Genomic DNA, 19,522 nt, shown 5'->3' with positions numbered 1-19,522 from the left:
TCAAACAACTATAATTGGGATCGAGATAGAAAAACTTGAGCTACAGTTCGAGCTTTTGTCGAGCCAACTCGTCGAGTTGACGAGCCGACTCAGCTCGTCTACCACCCCTAATCTCAAGTATGAATTTTGGAGTCCCGCTAGGAATGACCTAGCGGTTGGAGCAAGTGAACTTGTGTTAATTGACCAACGTTCGAATCCCCTTGTCAACGATCGCTAGTGTAGTTTACATATCTCGTATGGTTTTCAAAGTATTATACAAGATTGTAGATTTATTGAGTGCACTTATACGATTGACTAAGAGTTCTTTCGTTATTAAAAAAAAATGAATTTTGGAATAGTGTTTCTTGATTAATTAAGGGTTTAAGTAGTAAATAAAGAAGAAAGGAATAATAATTTTTATTTCTATATGAATTCTATTAATTATATAAAGCAAAAGAACCATCATATAGTACAAAACCCATTAGTCTAAAATCTAAATTGAAGCTACCATTTTGAAATAGGAATATTCTTCTGTACAAAAATTGTTGTATTATAGAAAACTATTAATAATCGATAATGAGTCATGCCCATAATTATGTGATGACGATACTTGTTAATAATTCTTCTATTTCCAACTAGATTTTGCTTTATGTACAATCATATATCACCTCTTTGTACTACACTCTACACTACTTAAACAAAAATTGTACGGCTTCACAAAATAAAAGGCAAAAGTTTAAAATCATTTTCTTATTATAAAATTATATAAAATTGTTTTAAGGGAACTTTTATATATATATATATATATATATATATATATATATATATATATATATATATATATATATATATATATATATATATATATATATAAATATATATATATATGATATGCCTAATTGAGCCAACCCAATGGACTTACAATTTATTTACCTACTGGGCCACGAGCCCAATATTGAAGGCCAATATCACCGAGGCCCAATCACCTTCAGATAAGGTTTGGGTCCAACGATCTCATCTAAGGTATAAGTAACGATATAATTCATTTTGCTAAAGGGAGGCCCTATTATCTAAAGAATACTAGGAGTCATATTCTCTCAATTTTTTCTACTATCCCCACGTCTAACTTGAGCGTCGGAGGGGTTTCCGCCGGATCAACCCCCGGCCTAGTTCACGTGTTCTCTCTTCGCAGGTATCTCAGGGCCATCTAGCACGTGAGCAGTGATCCACTTTGCTCTCCCAGCTCAACTACTTGAGATGATCTATTTTTAGCATCATCATTTTGGCGCCGTCTGTGGGAAGGCAGACATAATCACGTAGCGCGCACGATGGCCTTGAGACATTTGCCCAGGGGAAGTGTGACACTGCTGACGACCTCCCACCTCGTGGAGGCTCTGGCTTGCCACTTCCTCCTCCTCGTGCTCGGGATCCACCACGAGACCTTCCTCGGATGTCCCACCAGATCCTCAACAGGATTCACTTCTTCCCGCGCCCCTCGATCGGTTCAGACAACCGATGAGGCCCTTCAATGCTAGCATGGGTTATAGACTCCCTGGGGCTTACATCTGCCCCCAAAATATTTCGTTCGCCAAGGGTTATCGACTCCCTGGGGGCTTACCTCTGCCCCCAAAATATTTCGTTCGCCAAGGGTTATCGATTCCCTAGGGGTTTACCGTTCCCCATAAACATTTCGCTCGCCAAGGGTTATCGACTCCCTGGGGGTTTACAATGCCCCCAAAATATTTCGTTCACCAAGGGTACGTGATCGCCTCATCATAAGTTGGGGGTTATCTCACCCCAAGGTTAGGCATCTCATCCCAAGGGTACGTGATCGCCTCATTCTAAGTTGAGGGTTATCCCAACCCAAGGTTAGGCATCTCATCCCAAGGGTACGTGATCGCCTCATCCTAAGTTGGGGGTTATCCCACCCCAAGGTTGGGCATCTCATCCCAAGGGTTCGTGATCGCCTCATCCTAAGTTGGGGTTATCCCACTCCAAGGTTGGGCATCTCATCCCAAGGGTACGTGATCGTCTCATCCTAAGTTGGGGGTTATCCCACCCCAAGGTTGGGCATCTCATCCCAAGGGTACGTGATCGTCTCATCCTAAGTTGGGGGTTATCCTACCACAGATTGGGCATCTCATCCCAATGGTTGAATATCACCCTTACTTTTCAACCCCTATCGGGTTCACATCCCATATCTCCATCCGAATTTACATCACTCTCGGATCCATCTGATTCTTCACTATCACTCATAAAATCTACAAATTGGGATCTAAGACGTCTCTTACTAGTACCAACATCATCAATAATATTGGTAATTCCATTATTCGATGCCAAATTATGATCCGGAGAAGAAACAAGTAGACGCTCCGCGAAAACGGGCGAAAAAGGGCCAATAACGCGCCCCGACGCGCGAATCAGCCCACCCTACCCACCCCCCACCCACCCACCCACCCGCGCGTCGCGCGGGGTACCCACCCCACCCACACCTGCATCGCGCGGGGTACCCCCGCCCACCTGCCTACCCTAGCCCCTACCCCTTTCCCCCTCTCTCTCTCTCTCCTCTCACCCGTCACATCATTTAAACAAAAAAAAAAAAAAAAAAAAAAAAAAGAAAAAAGACTTAAATAAAGAGAGCAGCACGTGATGGCTGCTCACCATCACATCACTCTCTCTCCCGCCGATTACATGTCAACGCGCGGTCCCATGTGCGCGCGTTCTCCAATGCGCGCTACTCTCCTGGAGCGCGCGCGCCGCAACTCTATATACTTCCCACCAAATTGCGCGTAGATTTTGACTCGCTTCACCAAATCGCGCGAGAATTTCAACGCGCTCCACCAAATTGCGCACGCTATCCAACGCGCCTCACCTAATCGCGTGCACTCTCCAAGGGGTAAATAAAAATTATTTTTACACACCACGCCGCCAACAATAACGGAACACTACAACACAAGCATACCCTCGACACGATCCGGTGTCCTTTTCGTCTAGCCTCCCACATCGAATCGAAAGTGGGGGCTTGCGAGACAACTCCCACGAGGAGCCAACTCGCTCGATCTTAGAACCCGTTGCGAGCCAACTCCCACGAGGAGCCAACTCCCTCGGTACTACGAATCCGCAGCGAGACAACTCCCACGAGGAGCCAACTCGCTCGATCCTACAACCCGTTGCGAGGCAACTCCCACGAGGAGCCAACTCACTCGGCACTACAACCCGCAGCGAGACAACTCCCACGAGGAGCCAACTCGCTCGGCACTACAAATCCAACCTTAGAAACACTTAGAGATATTATGAGAATCTATATAGCCTGGCCAGCTTGATTACTCAAATTTCTCTACTTGTTTTCGACGGAACGTTTATTAAAACGTGGCCACGGTCCAAACATACTTACGACCCACGAGGTCTAACAAGGGGCACGATCCCCATAAAAAAAATCTTGAGAGCCTGATCCACTCATCAAGTACATCACGCACAAGGCTATATGTAAACACATACAAGCAACGCATCAAACCATTGACAACGTCAATAAATAAACAACTCCCACGAGGAGATAACAACACCGACGACTCAAGTAACTTACATGGCGACATTTTGGTCGCGCTACGCGCCAACGCGCCTTTACTCCCCTCCGACACACGCTCCAACGCGTTTTCGCACACCATCACGCCAACGAGCGACTACTACAATTTTTACTCTCGACACGATCTGTCACCCATTTCGACATGGACCCCACATCGACTCGAGAGTGGGGGGCTTAATGATATGCCTAATTGAGCCAACCCAATGGACTTACAATTTATTTACCTACTGGGCCACGAGCCCAATATTGAAGGCCAATATCACCGAGGCCCAATCACCTTCAGATAAGGTTTGGGTCCAACGATCTCATCTAAGGTATAAGTAACGATATAATTCATTTTGCTAAAGGGAGGCCCTATTATCTAAAGAATACTAGGAGTCATATTCTCTCAATTTTTTCTACTATCCCCACGTCTAACTTGAGCGTCGGAGGGGTTTCCGCCGGATCAACCCCCGGCCTAGTTCACGTGTTCTCTCTTCGCAGGTATCTCAGGGCCATCTAGCACGTGAGCAGTGATCCACTTTGCTCTCCCAGCTCAACTACTTGAGATGATCTATTTTTAGCATCATCAATATATAATCCATATGCAACTATATAAGTGTACTGGATAAATCTATACTCCCGTATAATAGCTTACAAATCATATGCAACTATATAGGTGTACTGCTCAAAACATGTTTTTCAGTTTTTGCAAATTCAATTCTCACATTTATTGTTCAATATAAATTGTTTTAAGTTATACTCTCAAAAGTAGCTCTACAATTTTTTTTGGGGCTTAAAAATGTAAATGTCGTCGTTATTATTTTTATCTAGAATAAATTTTTAACCATATTTAAGATACACCAAAATAAGCTTAAAATTACGACGTCTACTTATAAATTGGCTGTGCTTATATTTGATTCATAATGACATTTGGAGAAATTTAAGCAATTTTCAAAACTTTGCTCTAAAAATAATTAAATGAGAGAATTTGATATAATTATAAGCATGTGGAATAGTGAAAGATGCCAAAGGCATATCCGTTGGAAGATGCTTTAACTTTAACCAAAAGGTGATTACGAATTCCTACTTAGTCACCTCATCTTTTTATTATTGCTCTCATCACCAATTTTTTTCCTTATAACATATACCTATATCAATTAAGCTTTCTTCATTCAAAACCCTCTTATTAATTAATAAATAAATATTACCGTCGGCTCTTTTTTTAATTCACCAATGGCGGAGATGGCACAGACTGTGGCGGCGGCTGTGGTGGCAGTGGATCGTGGCGGAAAGGTGGTGCCGCCGGTAAGCTTGCTTAACTGCATGGATGTTGATCCGTGCATAACTTAACGACACGTGGCGGCGGCGGCGCTTGTTGTTATAAGATAGGGCAACTTCTATCCTTTGGCATTTTCACTTCAAAACCATCATACATTAATCTCAAGGGCTGGGCAGATTATGCTTTTTTTTTTTTTTTTTTTTTTATTATTTCTAATTAAGTGCATATTAATAATTAATGTACCTTCTAATTATTATTGGAGAGGGTTTTTTGTCTTGGAATAAACAAATTACAGTCCCCTTGATCAGCTGTTCAACTGTATGCGTTTCCGGTTTAATTTTATGTTAAAAGTTGCAACTATATATATATATTCCATAATTTTGAGCATCTTTGATCCTCCATTACATTATTTACATTACACCAAACAGATAAATTGCTAATTATTATATATAAAATTATTTTAGATGTGACCAATATTTTGGCACGTCATTCTTTCAGCACCATACATCCACTATGTCATCTATACTTTAATTTATAGTACACACTACACATTCATAATATTTTTACTAATTTTCAATTATTTGATTTACTAATTTTCAATTATTTGATAATGGTTTGCCAATCTACTCAAGCAATTATTTATCTCTTATTTTAGTGAATCATTTTGTATTTACCTATTTGGACTGAAAATGGGTCAAAAATAGGTTTTGAAGTTGAACCATGTATACGCCATGTCGTCGTGAAACGCCTCATGGATCGTGACATGGGGTTTTTCCGGTGAGTTTTGGACGAGGATCCACGTCGTAGTCCACACACCCGAATCGCAACTTGGCATGAAATTTCTAGATTTTTTCGAGTCACTGTGTCACAATCCTCAAATTCAGATCGTTACCTCGAATGTATTGTCAACCTGAAAAAGGGGTTGAGCTTACGTCGAGGGCTTTCCAATGATATATCCCGATCGCTGAAACCCGCCAGGAAGATCGTCAAGTCAACATCTTTCCCTCGATCTGTTGGTTGAACCCTAGATTATCTCCAATATTCATGATTTTTCTCTCAAATTATTCCTTCGATTAATCTCTTGATTTTTCTTCGAATTCTATGTGATTTGTTGATGATGATTCTGTAAATCTACTGATTACAAGCATGGAGAAAGAAGAAGAAGATGGGGAGAAGAAGAAGACTTCATTCATCTAACAGAATTGTGAAAGTTACCGTTACAATGTGAAGGGATTGGATATTTATATCCAATATGTAAAAACGTGTTTTTAACTAATCAAGAAGTGCTATTTAATAATAACAACTTCTATATAACATGAAAGTAAAATTACACCTACAATTATCAATATACAAAGTATATATATATATATTAACACCCCCCCCTCAAGATGGAGAGTAGACATCCTTAACTTCCATCTTGGCTAGAAGATGATTGAAACCCGGAGAAGGAAGAGCCTTAGTGAACAAATTGGCTAATTGGTCTTTACTGGAAACGGGCATGAGTTTGAGAAGTCCAGACACAACTCTTTGTCTCACAAAATGACAGTCAATTTCGATGTGCTTGGTCCTCTCATGAAATGTGGGATTGGAGGCAATATGCACAGCAGCAAGATTGTCACAGAACAAGAGAGAAGACTGAATAGGCATGTTGAAGTCTTGAAGAATCTGAATAATCCAGATGATCTCACTGGAAGTCATAGAGAGAGCCCTGTACTCAGCTTCTGCAGAACTTTTGGAAACAGTAGCTTGTTTCTTTGCTTTCCAAGAAATGAGGGAATCCCCAATGAAGATACAAAACCCTGTGGTGGACTTCCTAGTATCTGGACATGAGCCCCAATCTGCATCTGAAAAAGCTTTAACAGTGAGAGAAGATTTGGAAGAATAGAAAATGCCCTTACCAGGAGAAGACTTGAGATATCTAAGGATATGATGAATGGCATGAAGATGAGGCACTCTAGGCTTGGAAACATATTGGCTGAGCTTATGCACAGCATAAGTAATATCTGGCCTAGTAATGGTGAGATAAAGCAGCCTACCAATCAACCTTCTATACTCAGAACCATCCTCAAGGAGAGCCCCTTCTTCATTATTGAGGTTAGCCTTGGGATCCATGGGCAGCAAAGCTGGCTTACAGCCCAAATAACCAGCATCATCTAACAATTTGAGAACATATTGCCTCTGAGAAAGAACAATCCCAGTTGAATTCCTAGCTATCTCAATACCAAGAAAAAATTTGAGCTTTCCCAAATCCTTAAGCTTGAAAAAGGAGTGCAGCTGACTTTTAACCTGTTGTATCTCTGTTGGAGAAGGCCCTGCAATAATCATATCATCCACATAGACAATTAAGGCAATAAACTGAGAAGATGAACCTCTAGTGAATAAAGAATGATCAGAAGGAGACTGAGAAAAACCAATTGAAGTTACTGCCTCAGTGAACTTTTGATTCCACTGTCTTGAAGCCTGTTTCAAACCATACAAGGACTTGTGCAATTTGCAAACTAATCTAGAATTAGACAAAACAGAAGCAGTAGAGGAATGCTTATATCCTGGAGGAATATCCATAAAAACTTCTTCCTTAAGATCACCATTCAAAAAAGCATTGTTAACATCTAATTGATGAAGCTCCCAATTATGAATAGCAGCTAAAGCCAAAAGAATCTTTACTGTGACTAACTTGGCAACAGGGGAAAAAGTATCAATAAAATCTACCCCTTCTTGTTGAGTGAAGCCTCTAGCAACCAACCTGGCCTTATATCTGTCTACTGAGCCATCTTGCTTTCTTTTAATCTTATACACCCACTTACAACTTACAGTGTGTTTATGTGCTGGCAAAGGCTCTATGGTCCAAGTATGATTATCTTCCAAGGCTTGAAGCTCAGCATCCATGGCTTGAACCCATAAAGGATTCTTCACAGCTTGTTTATAAGTGGAAGGCTCAGTATCAGCTGAAACATTCATGACATAATCAAAATGACCTGCAGACAGCTTATGGTAAGCAACCTGTTTAGAAATAGGATAAAGAGAAGTGGAACCAATAATAGAGTTGCACTGAAAGTCAGCTAAATAGGCAGGAGCCTTAGTGTTTCTGGAAGACTTCCTAGTCTGAGGAGGTGCTGGAACTGAACCAGCAGTAACCTGTGGAGGAACAGAACTAGAAGGATAATCAGTAATAACATCAGACTCAGTAGAAATAGGAACAACAGATGGTGGAACAGAATAATCTGCAGCTGAATACTTATCAAAATTTCATATCTTGATCACCAAAAGGAAAAATGTGTTCATGAAAAACAACATCCCTAGAAATAATTACTTGATGGGACTGTAAATCATACAACTTATAACCTTTGATGCCAACTGGATAGCCCAAGAACACACAAGGCTTGGCTCTAGGCTGAAACTTTGACCTCTGGGCTGGCAGTGAAGAAGCAAAAACCAAACACCCAAAAACCTTGAGAGAATTATAATCAAACAACTTACCAGGGTACAACAATTCAAAAGGAGAAAGATTATTTAGCTTAGCTGCAGGAGTTCTATTTATCAAGAAAACTGCAGTAGAAATACACTCATTCCAAAAAGTGATAGGCATATGAGACTGAAACAATAAAGATCTTGCAACATTAAGAATGTGCTGGTGTTTTCTCTCCACTACAGCATTCTGTTGAGGTGTGTAAACACAAGAAAACTGATGAAGAACACCTAACTGAGAGAAAAACTGAGTGAATTGTAACTCATGAGCATTATCAGACCTAAACATCTTAATATTACAGTTAAACTGAGTTTTAACCATATGAAAGAAAGCAGGAATAACAGTCAAAACATCAGATTTAGACTTCAGCAAATGAATCCAAGTAAACCTAGAATAATCATCAACAAGAGTAACAAAATATTTGTAACCATTGTGAGACTCAACTCTGTAAGGCCCCCAAATATCACAGTGAATAAGATCAAACATATGAGAAGAAACAGTAGAACTAATAGGAAATTTCAAACGTTTTTGTTTAGCCATAGGACAAATGTAACAACAAGAATTGCTCTTAGGCTTATCCATGGCTAAAGAAAATTTAGTAGACAGAATATCTAACTTCAACTGAGGGATATGCCCAAGTCTATTGTGCCAAACAGTGGCAGAAACTTTATTACAAAAAATATCAGTAAAAACTTTGTGAGGCTGAAGAACATATAAACCATCAATTTTGCTACCCTTGCCAATCTTCTTCAAGAACTTGTCCTGAATAAGAAAGGAAGTAGAATCAAAAATAACAGTGTGAGGTAAATTGTCAAGCAAAGCACTGACAGATATTAAGTTGAACTTAAAAGAAGGAACATAAAAAACATTTTTCAAAATCAGATCATCTGATAAACACACATCTCCCATATACTCAACAACAACCAGAGAACAATCTGGCAAAATAACTCTAGCAAAATTGACTTTATGAAGAGAAGAAAATAAAGTTTTATCATTACATATATGTCTAGAAGCCCCAGAATCAATTATCCAATAATGAGGCTGAAAAGATGCATGGAGAGAAGCTGCTAAACAAATACCTGACACACAAGAAATATGTGCAGCTTCAGCCTCACCCCCATGAGATTGCTGAGTAGGAACCTGTTTCTTGGCAGCCATTTGGTTAGAAAAATATGCCATCAATTGCTGACATTGAGCAGCAGACATGTTAGCCAAAACAGGATCAGAAGAAACAAAAGGTGGTTGAGAAGTACTCCCTGAAGTTGCATGATCAAGTGGAGACTCCATGGCAGAAATCTGATTAACAGAAAATCTGCTTTGAGGCAAAGAAGAGTATCTTGGCTTTGCTTTATAACCAGGGGGATATCCATGTAGCTTGTAACATTTATCAACCGTATGCCCATATATGTTGCAATGAGTGCAAAATCCTCTTTCATTTCTTTTAGGTGCAGATGTGTAAACTTGATTGTGAACAGACCGTTGAACTGATTGATCACCACGAATTGAAAAGGCTAAGGAATTCTGCACTTCATTATGGGAAGGATGAATAGACCTCTGCCTCTCTTCTTGAGAAACAAGAGCAAAAACCTTGTTTATAGGCGGCAATGGATCCATGAGAAGAATTTGGCCACGGGTGGAAGTAAGAGACTCATTTAACCCCATGAGGAAAGCCATTACATGTTCTAAATTGTAATGTTCATTAAGCTTCTGAACACCACCACAAGTGCAAGCTCCACATGTGCAAGAGGGTCGAAAATTGGATAATTCATCCCAAATAGCCTTCAATTTCGTAAAATACACATTAACTGATTGTGTATCTTGAGTCAGATTAGACAATTCCCGACGTAATTGGAAAATACGCGGACCATTTGTTTGTGAAAATCTGGTATTGAGATCCTTCCACATCTCGTGAGCAGAATCAGAGTACATAATACTGGCCTGAATATCTTTTGACACAGCATTCAAAATCCACGAAATAACAATGCTATTATTTCGTACCCAGGCATTGTGAAGAACAGCGTCGTCTCGACTCGGTTCAGTGATCGTACCATTGATGAACCCTAACTTGTTCTTCACCGTAAGCGAAATCTGCATCGCTCTACTCCAAGAGGCAAAGTTATCTTCAGAGAGTAGCTGCGAAACGAGAACTAACCCAGGACCATCGGACGGATGCAAATAGAACGGACTGGAAACATCATCAACTCGTCGATTTGCCGCCATGGATGTGAGAAATCAGAACTCGTAAAATGTCGAATTTGGAAACAATTGAAGAAATTGACCACGATCTGATCAATTGAAGAATGTGCGGAAGCGAAAAATCAAATTACTAATCTGATACCATGTAAATCTACTGATTACAAGCATGGAGAAAGAAGAAGAAGATGGGGAGAAGAAGAAGACTTCATTCATCTAACAGAATTGTGAAAGTTACCGTTACAATGTGAAGGGATTGGATATTTATATCCAATATGTAAAAACGTGTTTTTAACTAATCAAGAAGTGCTATTTAATAATAACAACTTCTATATAACATGAAAGTAAAATTACACCTACAATTATCAATATACAAAGTATATTGTTAAGTGTATATTTTTACACTTTATCGTATCTTTTTATTTGAGCTTTTGGTGTGTTTTAACGATAATTGGTGCTTAAAAAGTTGATTTATTGTATTTTAGGTACAAATTGAAGAATTGGAAAAGTATGGGGTCAAAACTGCAATTTTGGAGAAAATATGGGCCAAAAGTGAAAAAAGCAGAATTCTGGAGAATAGACCGCGCGGCCGTGCGGATTTTAGGCATAAATCTCACACGGCCGTCCGGATGGGCGAGTTGGCGCAGTGAGGGAATCTTAATTGTACAAGGAAACTGCCTTCTTCCCCAAGTTTTTCACCCTATATAAGACCAAGCCAAGCACACAATTAGGGATCCATCTTTTTACGCAATTTCAAGAGCAACAAAGCAATAACGAAGACGAAGAATTCGAAGACTCCAAGCATAGATTTATCGTCTATGATTTATTTTATTTGCGTTTTTCCTTTAATCATGAGTAGCTAAATTACTTGTTTCTAGGATTTTATTTGGAACCCTATGTGGGATTTATGAACCCTTTTCTATGATTTTATGCAAGTTTTAATTCCGGATTATTTCTTCTACTTGTTTTATTAAGTGCATGAACTTGATCAACTTATGTGCTTTTATGTTATTGTTAATCGCATGAATCGGAAGATCGGGTTAATAATTAGAACTGTGGTAGAAGAGCCTTTGTGGTATTAACATAGGAATATAGTTAATCTCTTAGGTATCCATTATTGAGATTTGTGCTTAATGCTGTGTTCTAGAATTAATTGCATAGGAATATAGTAATTGAATCTAGAGTATTAGAATCGTAATACACGCGGAAGCGGGTTATGATTATTTTGGCATCTCAGGTTAATAATCCGGGTTAATAGCTTGCATAATTGAAGGAATTGGGGGAATAATAATCACATAGGGGGAAGAATAAAATCCTAGGCTTGCTTATCTTGATTAAATCTTCGTTTTTAATTGCTTTCTTGCTTTGTCTTTTTAATTTGCTTCGTTAATTTAGTTTATTATTCATCTTTCGACTGTGTAGGGTGGGCTTGATAATAATTGGTAGAATTTAGCGTCTAGGATTAATTAATTAAATATTCCCTGTGGGTTCGATATCCGGACTTAATTGTCCACTATATTACTTGTACGATACGTGCACTTGCGTGTAGGTTTTCGGCCAACATATATATATATATATTAACAGATTCTATCGATGGGAATGGGTAATTTATAGCAGAAGTGAAGTTGGAGAAGTGAAGTTGGAAGATGTTATTAATCGGATGAAGATGACGAAGACTTTCTCAGTTATCCGCCTATTTCATAAACTTGATTGCCAAGTTTTCAATTATATTATTATTATTTATGCTTATGCCCCAATACTATCTCATAATAACACATTAGCCCCAAATCTCATTATTAAGCACAATGAACTCTTAAAGAAAACTCATAAGCATAAATTACGGGGTGTTACACTTCTTCAATAAACTTTGCTGATACTATAAATAGAAGGTCTTTATTTCATTTGAGGGGTTATATAGTTTTTCTCATTTCTTCTTCGATTTCACCAATTTTCATGGGAAGCTTTAACGAGGATTTTGACTCTGGTTTTATGTGTCTAACGGTGCAGGAATCTATAAATAGCGAGCCTTTGAGTGAATCCACAATCCCCCACTAACATCTCTTCGAGTTGCTTCAAGTACTGCATTTTTTTTATAGGCTTGTGGTTTACTATATGCGAAGAAAATGTATGGAACTGATGGTACAACAAATAACGAGCCCTTGAGCAAATCCACAATCCCTACTAATCTCTCTTTCATGAGTTGCTTACGATACTGTATTTTTTTATAATAGGCTGAAAGAATTTATGGTCCCGAATTCGTTTAATACAGAGATGTTATCTTAAGTGTTATGACACTTAAGTAAACATGCAGCGGAAATATAAAGACGATACTCAGATCTAAAAATGTTCACAAGTAAAACTTGTGAACTTGCCCTTTACAGGACGGAAAAATTATATTAAAACAATATTACAAGAATACAAAGGGAAGATGTACGAAAACTTCTTCCTTATGAATGAATCATTAACATGATCATTCTTACATTCAAATCTAGAAACAAAAAGATAAATACTAAAAATTCTAGATTTCAAAGAATGTACTCGTGAGGGGTACGTAAAGAACTTCTTTCTTATGAATGAATCACTATCTTGATCATTCTTACAACCAAGTCTAGAAACATAAAAATTATATATTAAACAATCTAAACTACAAAGAATGTACTCATGAGGAGTACGTAAACAATGTACTTGTGAGGAGTACGTAAAGAATGTACTCATGAGGAGTACGTAAAGAATTTACTAATGTAAACACACTTAACATACCGCTTGGAGTGTTGGAATCGGACACGTGTAAGCAGCGAAAAACAAAAATTTTATGCGAATTAAACGAATTTAAAACACATAATCACATGCCCGATAATTATAAATAATTAATGGCGTACCTTTGCGCTTCCAGCGAAATTAAAAACAACATACATGCGAATTATATAATCGACATTAAATCAATTAGCATGCTCGCATTAAATCAATTAACGTGCTCGCAGTAAATCATGAAATTCATGTAATCATATAAAACATACAAATTCATAAAACATATTACGAAGCGATCATGCATAATTTAATCTAATTAAATTAATTTCGAACGAATACCGAATTCGAGAATTACCTCTTGAAGCGTGAGATTGGCGTACGAAAGGAAGCAAGATTGCCACGGAAACCAATCCGTGCAATCCGGGGCAGCAACGGCGAAGCGGCGGCGGCTACGGCTTAAGCAGCAGCGGCGCGTGAGGATCACGCGCTGTCTTCGGGCGGCGCGTGGGAGCGCGTGCGTCGTTGGCTCGAGGCTGCTCCTCGAGTCTTCGATTCTTCGATTCTTCGATTTTCCTCCTCTCGGATTTCACCTCGTAAACTTTGATCTACTAAAATGTGGCACTAGACACGCAGTAGTTAGAATAAACGGAAAGAATAAAAGGAAAAAAAACTACCAAGATTAATCGACCAAGTGAGGCCGATTTCCGGCGGTGGAACGGCGGTGACGGCGGTGGCCGTGAGCTAGTATGGCAGAGAGAGAGAGAGAGAGAGAGAGAGAGAGAGAGAGAGAGAGGGAGAGAGAGAGAGAGAGAGAGAGAGGGAGAGAGAGAGAGAGAGAGAGAGAGAGAGAGAGAGAGAGAGAGAGAGAGAGAGAGAGAGAGAGAGAGAGAGAGAGAGAGAGAGAGAGAGAGAGAGAAAGAGTGGCTAGGGTTTCGTGTGTGAGTTGTGTTTTTTTTTTTGTGCAAGACCTATAAATTAAGTATTTATCGTGTCTTGCATAAAAGCCCTAACGGGCTTAAGTTGCACCGGGCCCAACAACTTAAGTTTGCTAGTTCTTTATTCGCTCGTTTCTCTCAATTCAATGATCGAAAAATTTCAACGATTACATTTTCGGAATCATTATAATATCCTCATCATTACGAGTGCCAATACTCGATTTCCAACTTTCAAAAAGTGGAAACCCTAATTCAGTGCACTTTCTAAATTTGGAAACTTCCCGATTTAGAAAGTCCACTAAGATGTTCGCTTATTCTTTTCCTTTTCTTATTCTCATTCGTAATTCCAAATTACGAATGTTGGACCTAATCATATTGACTTCCAATCATGCAAAGATAAATTTTTTTTTTATCTCTGATCGTTCATTCAAAGATGTCATGTGCACGAGCAGTGTGACCCTCGATGGTTCAGGTGTAAGCTAGACGTGGGTCCACAACCCTTTGTGGTCAAAACTCGTCCCTTAGAGTTACGATTAAGATGAAACTCGTTTCACCTTAATCACCCAACGAATCAAGATTGACGTCTAGCAACTACGCGTCATGATTCCCTAGATCCAAATAAAGTGTCTGCAAAAACCTTTTGATATAGTTAGCGTACAGTACGATCCCTTCGATTCATATGTCCCGATTGAACTAGAGACATTGGTTCATCGAGACCTCCTTAGTAGTTCAATGATTGTGCGATCGTTCTAAGTGTTGTAATCGGTACGTGCATGACTTAGAGAATCGAATTCTCTAATCATCACTTAGTCAGCTCTGGCCAGAGACTTAGAGATTACAAACTATGAGAACACACAAGACATCCAAGACTATTCTAGCGATCGAATCCCCGACTACTATGCACAGACCTCCCACTAGATTTCGGACTGCGCGAACACTGGCCCTTGGGGCGGTCCTCGGTGGAACTCAGGGACAGGTCACGATACAGTTGGTCCTCTAGTGAAGTCACGGTGATGTCTAGGTCATAAGGACTAATGGTGTACAACTACACCATAGATATCCCTACTCGATTATTGAAAACCACTTAGAGATTTCTAGGGTGAGGGAGTTCAGTGAACTCGTCAACTTACGAGCACCCACTTATGCATGCCGATATCACAATACCGTTTGTTGATGAGATGCAGTACACATACACTAAGTGCTAGTCTCTTAATGGGAAATGCCGATATCCTCATTAGTGGCATAACCCTTCGACTAGGAACACATTTAACAGTTATAATACTAAAGTAAATATCTCACAATCCTTACGATCAATTACTCGTACTTGTAATAACTGTAAGGACTATATCTATGCTTGTGATAAAGGGACAAAGATATAGAATGCCAAGGTGTTTTATCATTAATACGAAAAAATGTTTGTTTATTACAATTATAAATATGAAAAGCCACAGTCATAAGTTGGCTTGTTGGTCACCTACTCTAACATGGAGCTCATTTCAAGTTAAGCTTTAAAGATAAACCTCAAAGTGATGATGAAGATGTAAAGTTTATTCAAGAAACTCTTTATGTCAGTGCTATTGTAAGCATCATGTACTCAATGGTGTGCACAAGGTCATATTTGGTTTATGACTTAAGTGTTGTCAGCAGGTTTATGGCAAATCATGTTGAATCCTACTAGCAAACACTAAAGCGGATAATGAGATATAGTATAGGCTCTACTGATCTTGGATTAGTTACATAAAATGTGTTGAAAATGCTAGTAGATTGGAAGGATATGTTCACTTAGATTATGTTGGATACATGTATATCGTTAAGTGGATAAAATATTACATTTTTACACTAAATGAAAGGCCAATAAGATGGAAGGTTTCTTTGCAAAATGTAGTAGCCCTACCAACTACGTACAAAAGCTGAATACATGGCAGCTACAGAAGATTTGAAAGACGGCCTTTGGTTAAGAGGGTTAGTGTCAGAATTATATAAGAGATTGATGTGAGAGTACACTGTGATAATCAAAGTGCACCGCATCTCATGAAAAATCCCACTTTCGACGAGATGTCAAAACATATTGACATTAACTTGTATTTCATCAGAGATGTTGTTGCAATGTTGTTGGAAGAGAAAATATTAAATCTCAGACGGCCGTCTGAGAAACAGAGTCAATCTCTGCTTTTGAGACGGCCGTCCAAGTTTTAGTACAAAATCTCAGACGGACGTCCGAGATTACGAAAATGCGCAGTAAAGGGATTTTAATTACACAAGGAAACTGCATTATTCTCCAATTTTTCCACCCTATATAAGACCAAGCCAAGCACACAATTGGGGATCGATCTTTTTACGCAAATTCAAGAGCAAAGAAGATCGACGAAGATTCAAGCATAGTTTTTCTTATTTAATTTATTTATTTTATTTTCTTTATCACAATAACTACGAGTAGCTAAGTCTTTATTTCTAGGATTTTATTTTGAACCATATGTGGGATTTATGAACCCAATTCTATGATTTTATGCAAGTTTTAATTCCGGATTATTTCTTCTACTTGTTTTATTAAGTTCATGAAACTTGCCACTTTATGTGCTTTTATGTTATTGTTAATCGCATGAATTGGAAGATCGGGTTAATAATTAGAATTGTGGTGAGCCTTTGTGGTATTAACATAGGAATATAGTTAATCTCTTAGGTAGCCATTATTGAGATTTGCGCTTAATGCTCTGTTCTAGAATTAATTGCGTATGAATACAATAATTGAATCTAGAGTATTAGAATCGTAATACACGCGGAAGCGGGTTATGACTAATTTATCATCTCAGGTTAATAATCCGGGTTAATTACTTGCATAATTGAAGGAATTGGGGGAGTAATAATCACATAGGGAGAAGAATAAAATTCTAGGCTTGCTTTCTCTGATTTAATCTTCGTTTTAAATTGATTTCTTGTTTTGCTTGCTTTTTAGTTTATTAATCCTTTTTCGACTGTGTAGGGTTGGCTTGATAACAATTGCTAGAATTTAGTGTCTAGAATTAAATAATTTAATATTCTATGTGGGATCGATATCCGGCCTTAATTGTCCATTTTATTACTTGTACGTTACGTGCACTTGCTGAGTTTTGCGAGCATTAACGTTTATACGCTGATATGTTCGATGGAGATGAAGAGGGTCGGAATAGAATCGATGATCATATTTTGACATGCAGTCATGTAAGCGGATCGGCTTCACAGACCAAATGAATGTCGACAGATATGGGATTGACAATTGCTACGAAATACAACGCTCTGGTGCTAATATTCACAGGTTGGGTAATTTTACATATCTGCTCTCGTAATGAATCCCGCGTTATCAAATATTATCCCTATTTCATTACATAACAATCATTTCGTAATCCTTCGAGTACATGTTTACTATTCTATACATCACCACCATCCTCGGTGGATGTATTTTACAACTCCCAATTTACTGCCCTAACACGAGTCTTACATAGATAGGCTAGGTTTGTGAACAACATTAACAAATTAAATAGACATAAGTAGATTTGGTGTTTGCATCTTTGTAATCGTATTTGTTACTGTATTTATGTCTTGAACTTTGTTATTGTATTTGGTTTTTGAACTTTGCTATTGTGTTTGGATTTTTTAACTTTGTTATTGTATTTGACTTTTTTTCCGTTAATTATTCGATAAATAAACACAAGTCAGATCTTTTTCTTAGAGTTCGTGTGGAACCACACGAACATAAACATTTTGCTCGCGTGAAACCACACGAGCACAATTTCTCTGTTTGCCGGAACCTCACGAGCACGGAATATGAACATAACCGACTTGAAGATCATCGGCAATAGGTAGAGAAGGCACTGCTCCAACTGCAATAGCTTATTCTCTCGCTCTGATTGTTTCTTCTATGGCTCTCGCTTCTTCTTTTGCCATCACTTTCCTTCTTCTTTTGAATGCAAGAACTCCCCAATTTTTTATGCGATTCGGGTCATCCGGAACGTTGGACTTCCCACCCAAAGTCTTCATTAAATTCTTGCCTTTTTTCGGCAACATGACTCATTTAAATGTTTTCCTCTACCCCTTACTATCTATAATTTAACCAATCAAAAAAAATAGTGTTGCAAGAAACAAATGTGTAGGCGAACAAATGTGTACCGAGCTCACGTGGTCATGCGAACTCTGTTCACCTCTTCGCCTACTTTTACACGAACAACCCTAAATCTGCAAAATCCTAAAAGAAAAATTAAAAGTTAAAAGCGCATTTGCTCGTGTGATTCTAGGCGAACTCGTTCTATCGAGTTTGCTGATTTTACGCGAACTCAGTATACAGAGTTGTCCTGGAATCACCCGAACACGTGAATTTCATTTTTTTATAGCAAAAATTTGATAAATTAAGTTTTAAATAAAAAAAACATACAAACTCAAGCGCTCGCGTGGTTTTACACGAACTCAGGGCTGAGTTCATGTAGAAACACGCGAGCTCTACATTTGCCTATTTTTAATTATTTTTTCCATATTCATAATTCATGTAAACGAAACAATCATAAAAACGTAAAAATTACCTCCGACCTGTTGTCGTCTCGGTCGAAATATGAGAATGTTCCAAGAACTTGAGAGTTTGGGTAAACTTAGGTATTTGGTTTGGTAAAAATGGTAAAAAAAAAAATGTCTGCAAATTTTTAAAAGTGTCTGCACAAAGATTTCAGTATCTCAAAGGATGATTAGTGCGTTTTTCACTAGTTTAATAAGACCTTTGGGTATCTCAAATAAGCCATAAAATAAAACATGTCTAGAAGACAGGAAGAACATCGTACAAATGGGTTGTTTGGTTTTAGTTATTAGGTCTTGGCCGTAAATGTATCATAAAATTATATATTAGCTTGCATTTTTGCCCCCGTGCGATGCACAAGATATCATTTTAAAAGTGAAAATAATGATTAGTTTAATACATGACAATAACACTTATAATAAAATTTATTAGTGATATCGGTAACAACATTAATGTTTATACAAATTTAATAATACAAACTCATTTCGAAAAAAAAAATATATAAACTTAATTGTCATAATATGAAATTGATCATTAAATAAAATAAAACAAAGAAGAATTAGAGAAAATGGACTGGATAATAGGAGATAATAATAATAATAATAATTATGATAAAAATATAGTGTTGTAGATCAGGACTGTGCTAGTCGAAATTTGATGTGAAATACTTAGAAAAAGAAATGACTGCAAAAAAAAAACATATACCATTAGAATTTCTTAAGTTGCCATAACGTTTTTTTTTCTTTTATATATTAGATTCATTTGCCATGGCCATGTCTACCTCTCAAGGGTGCAAAAGTGGTATTAATACTTTTGGGGT

Source organism: Erythranthe guttata, chromosome 10 (assembly GCF_056151865.1).
Source record: "Erythranthe guttata isolate IM_541 chromosome 10, IM_541, whole genome shotgun sequence".
Lineage (NCBI taxonomy): Eukaryota > Viridiplantae > Streptophyta > Magnoliopsida > Lamiales > Phrymaceae > Erythranthe > Erythranthe guttata.
The sequence above is the reverse complement of the archived record's forward strand: the minus strand, read 5'-3'. Positions refer to the sequence as shown.